The 14,037-nt window shown below is 39.8% G+C and overlaps 1 protein-coding gene across 1 annotated transcript in view; it reads left to right on the top strand.

Moving 5' to 3' along the window:
* The first annotated feature begins 1,242 nt into the window (after window positions 1-1,242).
* Window positions 1,243-14,037, top strand: part of naaladl2 (N-acetylated alpha-linked acidic dipeptidase like 2) — a 504,703-nt gene continuing 491,908 nt past the window's right edge. Inside the window, exons 1-2 of the mRNA XM_019256507.2 lie at window positions 1,243-2,146; window positions 2,271-2,333. The gene's annotated coding sequence lies outside the window, so the exon portion shown is untranslated. The remainder of the gene's footprint in view (window positions 2,147-2,270; window positions 2,334-14,037) is intronic.

Genomic DNA, 14,037 nt, shown 5'->3' on the forward strand with positions numbered 1-14,037 from the left:
TTCACAGTTCAGTGAAGGCCTAATATCATTTCAGTTTAACCACAGTATCTTGGAGACTCAGCATGGTGCTGATAATGAATCTAATTACAGCAGTAGAATTATTAAGGAATAAGTTAAATAAGTAAGCATGATAAATTAGCGCTACAGATAAACCTACAGATATGCATCTATATTACTTCTTCAATATAGGCCAGAATGTTTCTTTCTAATGTAATGACACCTTGTTCAGCTTGGCCTCGACCAAACACCTTTTACCTACATTGTTATGATGAGCTGTGGCATCGTGCTCCGGAGAGCTAAATATAGCTCACGGCTGCTAGGATGGATTGAAAGCGACGTGATATCTGGGAGGGAAATTACTTGAGCTTAATGAAGTACATAACTCATTGCTCACATGCTGCCCACTATATAGCACACTCTCTCAATCTGCGAGGACAGTTTAGAGGGCACTACACACACTTGTAGAGGGTAATAGTTCATTTTCCTTGCTAGTGCCTCCACTGAGACCTCTTTCCAACTTGACCCAGTTTGTTGGGGAAAATTATGACTCAATCATTACTTTTAATGGTTGTTCAATCATTTTAAATGATAATGGGTTTTGTATTTCCTGCGTGTCAAATGTTAAGGATCTCTTGGTAGCGCTAATGTGACTTCTCGTTGTTAAAGCATCTCTTTATATAGTATTAGACTTGTTATGATGCAATATATAATATAACCTATAATTCAACGGTGCTGGGAGAAGTACCAAGGGCCTTGACTTCATTATCGATACTGTGATGTAACAATAATCCATTGCACGCAAAATCCCACTTTAGTAAAAGTATTATCAGCTGAATGTTATGTAAATTGGTATCTGACTGACATCAATATATAAGCAGTTACTGTTGTAGCTGAAGGTGCAGCTAGTTTACTTTAAATACAGTAAGGTTTAGTCCAGTGTGTGAACAGTGACTGTGAACTCAAGCCAGTGTGGAAGTGCTAAAAACTGCAGTTCCTTGACCAGCCACTTGAGGCTGGCTACAAAACATTTCAACCTCCATAAGTCTCCATGTCCAAATGTCCAACTTCACAGCAGAAATAAACATGTTTACAGTCTGGTACAAAAAACAGTTTTGGTCTCTGTAGCTAATTTCCCCGTTCATGACAACTGTACTGAGGCTGGATTTATATACAACTCACCTGTTCAGATTATATTAAGGCTTAAAGTTATGCAGAATTAACAGCATGGCCACTCTGATTAACAAGGTGGGTGCCATTACAGGTGGCTTGTGTGGACAGCAAGGCTTCATTCAGCCTCCTCAGTTCCACCAACAGCTCACATTTTTAGATGATATTCAGATTAGCCGGGAGGTGGCAGAGGCGTATGGGGTAACGTCACAAATATGACGTCCATATATATTTATTTTGTTCCCAGCCTTCGCATTAGATAGCCTCAAAAAAGTCACAACATAAATCCAAAAGGGTTATGAGATAAATAGTGGAAGGAAAAGAAATTTGACCTATTTGGGTCTGAAAAACTTTCCTAAATGAAACCGTCTGAGAAGTTTAGATAGATCACTCTTGCTAACAGAAATACTAACAACTGCTAACTGCTACTGCTCCAGAATTAGACAGCATGTGATTATGAATTATGTAAAAGTAACTAGCATCTTTAGAAGTAAAGTAGACGATTTCTACTGAAGTGTTAGGTAGAAGTAAAAGTAACATAAGATGGAAATTTTCAAGTGCACTACTTGAGAAAATGTACTTCCTTTCCATTACTGCAAGTCAGTGCTTTACAGCCTCCCATTCCTAATTTCTAAGCAGGCATTGTGTGAATCAATCCCCAACCTTCCCAAGACTCCAAATGTTCCGAAATCCTTTTGACAAAGGCATTTGTAGCATCAAAGGCATCTCTGACAAAATAAACCCACAAAGAATGCTTTATCGGAGCACCAAAGAGGGTTAGTGTAGTTTTTCATAGGGTTAACCGTTTCCAAATGGTCGGGGTAGTAGATTGAAAGTGAAGGGCGTGCTCCTGGGCGAGAGAGGGGAGAGTGGATGAGAGAGCGGCCCTAATGCGGCATCTCATTACAACCTCTGTCAGGATCCCTCTATTCTACCATCAGCTCCCCTTAACTTGGTAAGAGCCCAACTGTCGTTTCGAGTGAGTGTGCCGCCAAGGAAGCATTTACAAATAAATGAAAAATGTCACATTTGATTTCACTCCTCTCGGACTGCAGCGCCTCAGCTTTGTCACAAACTGTCTTTGTTGTTCTGGTCTCTCGCAGGTCCTGCACCCGGTCGCCGACGATAGGTTCTGGCAGGTTCAGGCCCTTTGCATCTCTCCCAGGGTAAGCCCGCAGACACTGACCTTCCCTTAATGTTGTTGAACCACTGATTCCTCCTTTTTTTTTTTCCTCCCCCTGCTTCTCTCATCCTTGTCCTTGAATGGCATGCAAGCGAAGCAGGAAGTTGGAGCTGGTTTGCGATGACGGCGAAATAAAGAGCTGGTAAAATGGCGTGGCATGTCGTTTAGGGAGAGTCAGCATGGTATCGTCTTTTAACCCTTGGCTTTGTGGTTTGCCTGGGATGCCCTCGCTATAGCTGCTGCTGCCACAAAGGCAGGGAATTAAAGACACACTGCACCTTTTTCCTTCGTACGTTTACTGAGGTTATGTGATTTTTTTATTTTGGGAAGAAATGCCGCTTTGCTTTTTAGTGTTTCGGGACTGAAATCTTTGGACATTTCTGCATTTTCTTTGCAGCGCCGTGTGACCGCTTTTTTGTAAATAAATGATATTGCTACGCAGGAGAATTTATATTCTTTATACGACCGTACTGGCTATAATGATGGTTTTTGGTCATTATTTTTGTGAAAGCATGAATGAAATTAAAGCTTTAAGGTTTTATCTGCGAAAACAGCTTCGCTGAATAACCGGGAAAATGGCACAATATTCCGTTTAAAATTAAGTAAGTAGCCTCTTTGGACCAATAGATTAATCGGACAAACATTTTAGGATTGCAGATTTGTACATAATGCATAATGTTTACATACTGCAGCTTTTCAAACTACTAAAAATATGCAAATTTTCTTTTATCACAGTCATTCATTTTACTGTGCAATCCATTGCTGTGGATTGTGAAGCCATTTTATATTGTGCCTCGCAGAATTTGCCATTTCTTTTTTTTTTTCTTTTTTTTTTATCGGTCTGTAGCCACCAAACAGTTTTCTGATCGCTTTAAAGCATGTTTAATCTCCTGGACTGAATTCCAGTTATGAGGATTTCACTTCAGCTCCATGACGCTAACAGTAATATCATTTTAGAAATATACGTGACGTACAATTGTGTGTGCCTTCACTATATATAAAAACCTATATATGTCCCGTAATACCTACTATAGCTTTCAGTCTCTGCCTGCAGCCGAACCAGATCAGCGTCAAGCGGTGACACTTCTTTAAAGCTCTATTGTCAGATATAAGTCAGTCTATACGTCACTGTGTGATGTATTAATGGTATGTTACGTGATCCATGAGCTCGCAGCCCCGCTGAAGCGTCCAAATGCTTGTTTTGATGTTGAAAATCACCACGACAAACGTCTTTTTTATTAAGGATTACCTTCACCGTCAGCCCTTCTCGCGCAGTCGCTTCAAAGAAAAGACCTGTGCACCTCAACCGCTTCAGATTTGTCATCCTGTCCTGACACATTCACTTGTCTAAACGCTTAAAAGTATGTACAGATGTATGCTTTCATAAGATGCCACAAGTCTCTGTGCTTTTACCCACTTCTAACGATTCTCACACCTCCTTAAACAATTATTGGAAAACAAGTGTGTTGTAGAGAAAATGCTTTTACTCACCTGCTGCTGCCCTTAGCCATCTCAGCACATCAACTGGTGTATGCTCCATAAGGGCACTCAGTGAGCTACCATTTGTAGCTTGTAGAGTTTTTTTTTTTTTTTTTTTTTTTTTTTTTTTTTTTTTTTTTGTTTTTTTTTTTTTTTTATGGAGTATAAATGCCCCATGCTGGCTTTTCGGAATGGGTTGTTAAGCCTCTTTAGTAACACTTTAAAGAGTGTGTGTAGTGGGTGGGATGTTGTAAGGAGGGGGAGACGGACGGCCTGTTATAAGATCCTGAAGGCAGGACGCCTCTGCAGTTTAAAAGCTGTTAATGATGCATGTCGCTCACCAAGGAATCAGTGGACCGCAGCCAGCAGGTTTCTTTCACTAAGCATGTGTAGATGTGTGTATGTGTGCGTGCGTGTGTGTGTGTCTGAGCAGGACACCTGTTGTGCTCTCTGTAGCTGACCTTCCATTAGGCAGTGGGGATGAATAACAAGAAGCAAAGCCTTGTGTGTGTGAATAGAAGTGGCACCATTGTCTGTCGCTGCTGCATTTTCTGAAAGAGAAAAAAAAAGCCTAAGAGCTGTTGATGAAGAATGTTGTTAATAGCTTCTAATTGGTCTTATGGAGCTTGTACGGAAATAAGCAGCACGCTAGGCGGATGCATTTAGTTTGATGTGTTTCACTTTGAATGTCTGTTGTCTCGAAGGGACGGCAGCAACAAGGGCGAGGGCACTGAGGTTTCATTGAGGTTTGGCAGTCACATACATTCATAACCCCCTGTAGATTTTGAATATGAAAATACTTTGAGATGCACAACTGGGAAAGTATGACCTTTTCATGAAAGGGCTCAGTTTGAATGTGGTTTGAGCCCATGGGCTTTACCAGTGCAGACGTCTGGGCTGTTGCCTTAAATCATGAAGGACACGGTGGGTTAGAGGTTAGAGGCAATATAAAGATACCTGAAGGCATGACATGAGGTCTCAGGGTCCCGCCACATTGTTGGTACAATCGCTGTAATCTTCTTCCAGCCAATTTGTCAAGACCGATTCCATCAATGACTGCCCTGTAACAGATTTCAGTAGTTTGTTAGCAGAAGACATCCCACACTAATGAGGTGATTCAAAAAAGGACTGAAATGTGTCTTCGGGCAAGAATGCTAACTGTCAGGAGTTGTCAGGAACTATTTGAGTAGAAAGTAGTCTCACCTTAAACTGTACACATTAATGTCTGTTGTATTTTATTTATATTTAGTTGGCTAAAAAAATTCTCAGCACAAGATCTACTTTCTTGCTTTTGGATATCCCACACATTTATATTGGAATAGATGTATTATAGACAGATGTCAGAGTGCAAGAACTTTCCATTGCAATAGTTAACAGTCGGAAGCGTTTTGTCATTTATTTTATTTATTTTTTTGTTAAAGTGTTACTACTAAGGTCTAAGCAGAGTTGCCAGGTCTGTATTTCTTCCTGCTATTTTAATGAAGAGTGAGATGTGTGGGTGATCTGGCAACCTTAGGCTTAATTATGCTGTTAGATAGCTCCAGCACTGACAGCTCTGTCCGTATTTACCCTGGTTAAGGAAGCAATGTTGGGTTGGCCCAACATTTCAGTCGGCTTGCCATAGGCGGGTGTAGTTTCTGTTGGCACAGGGCGGTGTGCTGCAGGCAAGCCACATGATTATTTGGCAAAGCACACAACTTCCTGCTAGATGGTGGCATTATGCTTACTGACCAAACCTAAAGAGATCAAAATAAGATGAACCATAAATCAAGAGGTTAAATAAAGACCATGAAATTATTCAGCAGTCATTTTGACATTAGTTATATTAAAAATTAAGTTATAGTGGACTGATCAGGAGGCCAGCACAGAGAGGAGGCTGTCAGGCTAGCTCTGATACCATAGATGTCTGTAAGTTTTAAGAAAACACAAATTGTAGCCAAATCAAAAGACTAAATGCAAAGAAAGAGCTACAGACTTACAGAGGACAGCTGCGTAAAACAAAGAAACTTTAAAGTAAAGTGAAACCCTGTCATCTCTAAATTTTAGCCTCAGAATCACAAAAATAAAAATAAAAATAAAAATGTGAAATAGAAAAATCGGTCTAACATCTATTCCCAAGAGAGAAAAAAAAAACAAGTTTGATTGTAATTGTTTGTATTGGGTCCGATCAGAAATGCCAGTCACTGTCACACAAATCTGCACAAATATAACCAAATTATCTGCATGTAGTAAACTACTAAAGCTACATGACATTGATCAGAGTTTTATTCGTCATATGCTTGAACCCTTGAACTCTGTGTGGCTATCATGATAACTGGAGGTTGAGCCAATTAATGATGAAGAAAGTGAAGTTCACCGTCAAACATAATGTATGTACATTTTGCACTTGCAATTCTGATATTGATGTCAAGCAGTAACATATATACCTAGATGTCTTCCTTTGAGGCAAGACATTGGATGTTTTTTAAGCTTTAACCTATTACAAATGAAGAGCTTAATTCTTCAGCAATCAAAGGAATCCTTGCTTGGTTCAGTAACCCCAGGGTCTGGTCTGGTATGAAGGTCTAAGATTGAACATTTTAGCAAATCTCACTGACTCCTACCCAACATGTGATGATGTTACAATCACTGTTCATTTTGTAAGGCATTTTTAAATGTAACCGTTGTCCTAAGATAGTCACACACACTGTAGTCAGGTTTATTTGTTTGTTTGTTACTTGGTGATCAGACATTTAATATTTCAGTCCAGTTTTAGTCAACACCGAGTACAAGTATTTAAGTCAAACTTTACTGCCTCCAGGTTTCTGACTGAAGAACCAGTGCTGGAAATTGGCCACACAATACTGCTTTTATAAAATTCGAAAGTGTCTCTTGTATGTGAAAGACTTTCAGACAGGATACCTGTTCCATTATGATTGACATTTATTGTGACACCACAACCAATGAAGTCAATACTATCAGCAAATAAAAACAGCATACATGACTAACCAGAAGTCTCACATCTGAATTTTGTGCTGCAGGTGTAGGATTGTCTTACACAACAGGTCACACCTTTTTCAACCCTAGCTCAAACTGTAAATGGCCTGAATCTGTGAGGAACACTTATAAATCACATTAAACATGCAATCTAAAAGTGCAGCATAAGGAAGCGGTAGAGCTACACAATACGTCACTGTCACTATTGTCATCTTTAGTGATGATGAAGGCGGATTTGGCAGACAAGACATGGTTGATGAATGTCACCAAGCACAGTACAACATGCTCTGTGTCCTTAATGTTGACAAAGACCTTGGTCGGCTCTGGAGACAGAGGTCGGATGTGTGCGTGTGTGTGTGTGTGTGTGTATAGGTGTGCACATGTGTGTGTGTGTTTGGGATATGAATGATGAGTTCTATTCACTCAAGGTGACTTTTGAGGAGTCATCCATTTCTCTAGTCATTGTCTCCCATTACTTGCTCCAATGCACCACTTACGCTACACACACAAAAAGCAATCATAGCCTGTTATCTGACTTTAAAGTATACTTCAACCTATATTGTGGACAGAATACATAAAAGGTTTAAAATTTTAAAGGTTTGTAGAGTGAAAATAACTTCTGAATGAACGTCAAAAATGTTAGATGTTTCTTCTGATATGTGACAGCTAGTAGCAACTGCAAATCTTTATTTATATTCAGCCTCTGGATTGATCTAATTATAGGCTTGTTTTACAAAGTGCTACATAATCTCATGTGTCTGCTCCCGGAGGGCACGTTATTACTGACCTTACCCTGCACTCTGCTCTACTTTATGCTTCCTATCACTACAGCTGCCAGCCTTGATCGCTGATGTGCTTTAAAGACACCCGCTGTGTACATAACTGATTACTCGTCAGATTGATGGTGGCCTGTGCTGCGGAGTCAAGAGTATAAATACTTTTTTCTGTGATATTAGTATTAATAGTTTTGTACTCCAAATTGGATCACGGGGGCTGGATAAAGTTCAAGCTGCAGCATTCTGGTAGATAAGTGAAGCACAGTGAGGAGTGGGACAGGCTCAGTGGAAGTGAAGCTGATAAATGGGCTGGATGGGTGGCTATAGTAATCTTGGGGTGTTAGGTAAGAAACAATAGAGATGGAAGACATTGGTAGTTCAACAGATGCTTGGCAACTTGACAAGGGTGACCCAGTCGCAAGATTCCTTCCAAGATAAATGAGGTTGTGGGTAACAAAGTTCTATGGAAGTGAAGTTGGACCAGAAGTTGAATAAATGTTTATATAGTGAACTTTGAAGTTACTCTGGCTTTGATATAAAGCACATTGAGTGATCTGTGACTACAACATCACACAAACCTTCTTAAGAGCAAAGAGGCAGTAGATCATCGAGAAACACTACCTCAAACTCCACACCTAACTCAAAAACAGATGCTAATCCTAAAAACATGGAAGCCACAGTAAAGGTACTGGGTGACATCCAAGCCTCAGTCAACTCATTTTGTGAGGAAAGCTGGCTGTCTATTGTTTCTATGCACTGCACATTGAGTACATATGGACAGGTATGGAGGATCGACTGAACAAACTCGATAGAAGACTGAGCAGTGTGAAATTATCACAAGCATCGCTGGATAAATACAATAGTCTATTGAGAGAGAAACTACACCAGAAGGCAGAATATTGAAATCGTGGTGACAAAAGAAGACAGAGGGACCACTACTTCTCGAGGGATTAGGGGAAGAAAGTTTTGATAGATTGCTCTCTGTGGACAAAGTGTGTAGAAGTTCAGCCCCAAAACCAGAAATGATCCATAACAGATCTATTCATAGTGAAGCTATGTTACTTTCAGAAAAAAATACTACTTTCAGGAAGAGAGAGGCCCTCTTGCCTACAATAGATCAAGAATTCACATTTCCCCTGACTCCTTCACATCTGGAAGATCAAATTTGGTCTGTACTATCCGTCCACACAGCAGTTTAACCACAACCAGAAGCACATGAAGTTTAGAGACCCAGCGGAGGTCCTTGCATAAAATCAGCAATAACATCAGTGTTGGCTGACCCTCAAAGCTCCATTACAGAAAAAGATATGTGAGGTAATGGGCAAACCCCACTGTGACTATTGATAGACTGACAATCTAACAAAGCCACTAAAAAGACATAGTGATATTGATGATGATGATATTGATTGTTGACATGGTGATGGATAACCTCAGTATTGTTTTCCCCATCCGGTGTTCACCACTGGTTTCACGTGACAGTGGTTTACAATAGCCTACAGTTTCAGTTAGGTCAAATGAATGTAAGCACAGTTTAGACAATTTAGTGTGAGTTTCAACACTGTTTGAAAAGTAGTATTCAAGGAGGAGGTCGCTGTCTTAAAGCACTGGGATGTATATCTTGCTCATTACTTGTTAAATGTAGCTGTACTCAGATTGCATTATAATTTGTGTATTATTAAGCTTGTGCTCTTTATCACTCAACTCATCTGGGACTTATTATATTTAAACCATATGGTTGATATGTTATGGTTGGGGGAAAGTGGTTTCAACTCCATTTAGTATTAGTTCATATACTATATATGTTTCAAACTTTTCTGACAAGTTTTTGTAAAGTTTTAAGGTGGTATGCTCCATTGCTGGACAGTCATAACCTGATTATATCTGCTACCTGTGACCTTCTTTTTCCAAAATTCAGACAGAATATTCATTCATTCAGATGGTAGACAGATATAATATCTCATATTATATGGGCAGTTCAAGGCGCGATCGGCTACACTTTTCTAAAACTAAATTAGCGGTAATATTCCCAAATCTTAGCACTATGTCTGATAAGTGCAAACTGACTCCAGCGACTGTCTACCATATGTTGTGATCCAAAATCTGACACTAATCTTTTTTGACACAATTTCATGACTTATGACTGGAATACTGTGCCTTATCCTACTTGCTATTGGTATAGTTTCAGATTATTTCATTTCTCCTGCTCACTTTCAGAGGGTCTTTGTCTTTTTCTCTCTAGACATTCAGTTCTGTTTCAGATGAACGACGCAAACCCTCCATCACACAACCAATGGATTAAAGATCTGATGCAGAACACTGAGCTGGAGAAACCAGATACAGTAAACACTTGGCTCTATTCAGAGATATTACAAAACCCAGGTTGTGTAATATCATTAGATAGAATAGATTGTATAAATAGCTTAGTAGGCCTGGAAGTATGAATCTATCTATCCTACCTATGTCTCAATATAGTATGATGCACGGTTCTGTTTTGTTTGTTTGTGTGTGTTTTCCAGTATTCCATGTTTATATTTTTTTAGATGATTATTGCTAACGTCAGTGCCTTGCATGATAAATGGGGGGAAAAAGCTTTTTAGCGTTTCTGTGGACAGAATCACTAAATGTGTTAACAAAGCTTTTATTCACGGACATTATCAAAGGCAAACTTCATGTAGAAAGTAAGTGCTGGCAGGAGCAGCACTGTGGTGTCTCTGTGGACACTCACTGAGGTAGCCAACAAGCATAGGTAGAGGTCAGGCGGTGGTGAAAACTGAAATTTTCTTTTAATTTGCTTAATGATCAAATCATATTGGAACATGAATGGCTGTTTGATTGAATGAATCACTCTGGTTCATACATTCTCAGCCTGTTACATGAGCTTTCATTTTCCTTGTGCACTGTGCACGACTCCCAATTTAGGCCTATTATTTAAATATTAAAGCCCTTTAAAAAAACCTACAAATTACAGAGAAAATGAGAAAACAAAAGCTCGTTTTGAAAGCATGAAGTAACACCGCCACTCTGCAGAACTTGTAAACCAGAATGAAAAGGGGTGAATAGATTTTCAGATCCCCTTTATTTATTTCCCCTTAGCTGATGTAATGCTTTCAGGAGTTCCAGCTCACGGTCTGGCTGCAGCCACAGCAAAAACCCTGTCACCTATCAGACTTAACCTGGACCTTTAAAATCCCCAGAGGCGCCTGATTAATGGACCTGAAGGACCTAATAGCTCTGCACAGAGACAGATTTACTACAAACCCATATAGGTGTTTTTTGCACCTGGATGTGAGATGATATTTTCTTTGCTTGAGGCAACAGTTTCCCTGTGTTGCACAACACTACTTTGACACAAAGGGACACATAGATTGTTTTTGGTGTCAGCCCGAAGCAGCAGCTCCCATCTCTACAATCAGCACACTTAAAAGTATAGTCAGCACAGTGTAGTCTGTAACAACAGCCAGGAAATGAATGAAAGCGTTCAGGAGCACTGCTGAATCACTCAGAAAATGTAATAGATACATAATGTGTATCACCCGCACATTCATTCGTATTGCCTGTGCTGTGATCTGTAATCATTTCAAAATCTCCAGTATTTTGTTATCCCATAAAATATGTATTTAGTGTCGTAAGTGTAGTTTTTAAAGTAAACATTACTGCTAAATTCACAACTATTTTTGAGAAGATAAAGAAAATAAGTATTAATCCTGATGTTGCAGAAATCCAAAGCTGCTGCTGTAGATGTGTGTTTTTCTCCTCCTCTGTACGGCATTGTTTATTGGTTAAATAAATAAATTTAAATCTGCCCATACATTTAAATATGGTTGTGACTTGAGCTTCAGACATTCCCAAATGCATTTTCCTTATTTCACATTCCCTGAAAATCTTTTGTTGATACGATTTGTTGAAAGGAAGCTTGTGAGGTGTTAAAAGACCTGTGGCTCTTTTCCCTCTGCCTCTGACCTCATCAACAAAGCCCAGGCCCCCTCTGACCCTAACTCTCACTTCCACCTCAAACCCTACATGTCACATTAACGTAGGATCTACTGTCTCTATGCATTATACGAACACTCACCCTTTAACTTTTATTTAACATTCTCTGGATATCTATTACACTGTGAACCATTGCACATTATCTTGCAAATACTTTGTATCTTCCTGCACAAACTGTGCCACTCTTTATATTTAAAACATAATGTACATATATATATATATTTTTTAAGAGCTCATTTTTATCTTTCTTTAATTTTTTTTACTTAGCGTTTGTTATGCACCAAAAACACCAAGACAACACCTTGTATGTAAGAAATCTACGGAGCCCCTAAAGGGACATGGTGAAAGAAAAAAAAACGGAAGTGTTTCTAGTGCGCACGAGAAACTTTCAAGTGCGCACGGGAAAGTTTCTGGTGAGCACGAGAAAGTTTCTGGTGCGCACGAGAAACTTTCTGGTGCGCACCAGAAACACTTCCATTTTTTTTTCTTTCACCATGTCCCTTTTTTTCTTTCACCATGTCCCTTTAGGGGCTCCGTAGAAATCTACTCTGCAATAAACCTGATTCTCAGTTTCACTTCGCTTATTCAGATGATCAGACGACCACATAGCTCTATGCATTGTCAGAGATTGGGTAGAAGAGCAAAGTCAGAGCTGCAGGTTCTAAGATGTTTGAAGCTTCGTGACTGGATTCCTTTCCACAGTTTTGGAAGCCATAGTTTGAAAGTGCTACAACTACCACTCACCTAATAGTGTCCATTTAAACATAACTCCTCCTCTGATATGCTGTAGAGAAAACAGCAAGAAATTGCAATTGCACATAGAGCAATCAATTTGCAGGCATTCATAATATCCTATCAGGTACACTGTATATGCATCTTATGTGCACAGGAAAGCAGTCAACATTTAAGCAAAATATGTAAATAAACTGAATTTTATGACTGCTATTAATTTGAAAAATACATCATTTTAAATTGCATCGTTTTGTCAGATAATATACAGAATATAGGCAACAGGATGCAGAGGCAAAGCATAGAATTGTCGAGGGAGCGCCACGTATGACAAGCTACAACGTATCAGTGCAGTAATCCCCTTCACAAAAGGTTAGTTTTGCATTATAATTGCGGCTGACATTTCCCACTATAAATTGCACACAAGTGATGCAGGTGGGATCAGCAGTGTGTCGGCTGGCAGAGTCCGTTTCTCAGAGTCCTTTGTCTCTTTCACCATGTTCCCATTGAATTGTACTTGTGCGTGTACCTTTAGGTGATTAGATCAGAACGGATCGTTTCAAGCTGTTTATGGTGATTTTCATCATCATCTTGTGACAGCTTTATGCCTGTTTGTGTTGAACCTTTCGGTCACTGACATGCTTGCAGGGCTTTCTCAAACACTTCCCTCTTTTTACTCTTTGCTCTGTATCTTCTTCTATCAATTCCTTCTCTCTCCTACCCGGTCTCTTCTCGACCTTATCGCATCCTACAATGACACATAACTCAGCAGCACACCTGCAATCCGTGACAGCTGAGCCCCTGGCCTGGTGCAGTGCTGTCACTCAGCTAGCTAACTGCCATTAAACAGCATGACCCTGCCGCCCCATTAGGCCTGAGTCAGATGGGAGTGTCAAACCATTTCCCCATGCACCTCACTGCTGGGCGCTGCAGTGCAGATGTGATCTTGGTAGAATTAAACCACGAGTGCAAGAGGATTTTTAGTTTACAGTGGCATTAGAGAGCCATTTTGTAAGACGAGGTCGGTAGCTCGCTGGCATGTTTCTACACTGATATGACTATTAGTGTCATTGAGCTGAAGCAAAGCATTCATAACTGTACTAGAATACAGGCCATACACAGTTTCAAATGTAAGTTTGATTTTTACAGCACTTTTCAACTTTTTGTCTTTAGTTTTTTTTACCCTTAAAAAATCAGACACAGAATTAAAAAAATAAAAATATAAATTTAAAAATACATTTTAAACACTAGAGAATAAAAGTGGGTTTATTAAAGTATCAGCCAGTTGGAGTGAGCCTGTCTAATGGCCTCCAGGAGGTTCTTCTAGAGTCAAAGCGCTCTACCGAAAACACTCTATCGCTAGCCTTTTTTTTTGTTTTTTGTTTGAACGATGCACATCCAGCATGCTGATCCCCAGCTCCTCCAGTCTGCATGTCTGAGTGCCTTTGAGCAAGATACTGAACCCCAAATTGCTCCAGATGCTGCGCTATCAGTGTGTGAATGTGTATGAATGCTTAGCTCCCAAAAAACTGATGAGCAGTTGGCCCCTTGAGTGGCAGCCAATGCCATCACTGTATGAGTGTATGGGTGTGAGATCTGCAGTGTAAAGCACTTTGAGTGGTTGGAAGACTAGAAAGGCACTATATAAGTACAGTCTATTTACCATTGATAGACAATAGATCTTGATATTAATCCTCCAGTGAATGGGAAGCCAGTGTAGGAATGCTGGAATGGACG

Source organism: Larimichthys crocea, chromosome XVII, assembly GCF_000972845.2.
Source record: "Larimichthys crocea isolate SSNF chromosome XVII, L_crocea_2.0, whole genome shotgun sequence".
NCBI classification, from domain to species: Eukaryota; Metazoa; Chordata; class Actinopteri; family Sciaenidae; genus Larimichthys; species Larimichthys crocea.